This window comes from Limulus polyphemus, unplaced genomic scaffold (genome assembly GCF_000517525.1).
Source record: "Limulus polyphemus unplaced genomic scaffold, Limulus_polyphemus-2.1.2 Scaffold4612, whole genome shotgun sequence".
NCBI lineage: Eukaryota > Metazoa > Arthropoda > Merostomata > Xiphosura > Limulidae > Limulus > Limulus polyphemus.
In genome coordinates, this window is record NW_013670222.1 from 36,099 (window position 1) to 37,476 (window position 1,378).

Here is a 1,378-nt window from a genome sequence, read left to right on the forward strand (position 1 = left end):
CATTTGCAATAATTTAACCTGCTATCCGTGTAGTTGTCAACACAAGTCGGGTTCACTAGTAAATGTTGGCCAATCGCTGATTCACGTTTTGGTGGTAGAACTTTTGTTTTACAGGAGCAACAGGGTAAATCCCTTTCTTTCACACTCTTATTCCTTATGGATGTAGGTACATGTTTAATTCTATCCTGCAACCTACGTACCGACATTCGACATTCGCAGTGGTACGAAAATTCATAAATAACAATACTTTTCTGTGTGGTAAGTATCGCATCTTCGTGTGTTGCAGGCACAACTTACGTGTGGAATAAGCACAGTAGGGGTTCACTATGACATACATAGGTCGACCAATGTCCTTTATATCGATCTCTATAGTCTGAAAATTTTGCTTAGAAACAGGTCTGTATTGAGAATTTGTAAATGTTTCAGTGATAATGTCCCCATCCTGACCTTTAATTTGAACAATTCGTATCAGTAGTACATATACATTACCAACAATAATAGGTTCCACAATATCTGAGTAAACACAGAATGAATAAAATCCACCATGCATATTAACAGTATATGGAGCTATAGTGGGCTCTGTTGCTATTAAACCCAAGTATAACTGACAGTACAGGATCGAATGTTATAGAGGCTCCATGATATACGTTCACGCTTACTTTTCGGGTGAAGGAATCATAAGTTAATATAGGTTCACTGTCGGGTTTAAGAAGTGTATCTTCTACTTGGTTTAAGATTCTAATTAAATCTTCAGGTTCTTTGTAATGACCTGGTCTAACATAATTTATTATGATAGCAGAGTGAGAACCTGTAAAGTATGATATCCATCCTGTACCATCAGGCACGTTATGCCAGCTATGTGGATACTGTAATTCGGCCAAGGCAACTTCCCACGAACCTTAAAGGTTGATAGATATTGGAAGAAGAGTGATATAGTTTGTCAGAGTATTATTAGCAAAATAATTATACAACTGTTACATACAACTGATCCATGTTGAATAACGAAAAATAGAGTTATACATAAAATTTTATGACGGCAGGCGATTTAGATATATTTGAGGGATCCAGCTATTAAATTTATCAGGATATCCTTTCCATTTTACAAAATGTTGTTTGTTTTTGTCCCTTCCTTGTTCATGTAATATTTCTTCTACAGCGTAGATGTCATTAGGAGACTTTATAACTCTTTGTAGTTCAGATTCATAAAATGTTTCATTTAGTTTTTCTCAACGATAATCTTACAGTTTATACACTGGTGGATTTCTCTCTATTCTCTGGTTCCATTTAGTTTTTCTCCAAGATAATCTTACAGTTTATACACTGGTGGATTTCTCTCTATTCTCTGGTTCCATTTAGTTTTTCTCCAAGATAATCTTAC

The 1,378-nt window shown here is 35.3% G+C and overlaps 1 long non-coding RNA gene across 1 annotated transcript in view; it reads left to right on the plus strand.

Annotated features, from left to right (window-relative positions):
• Positions 1-1,378, plus strand: part of LOC111088865 — a 6,404-nt gene that overhangs the window by 2,329 nt on the left and 2,697 nt on the right. The window lies entirely within an intron of this gene.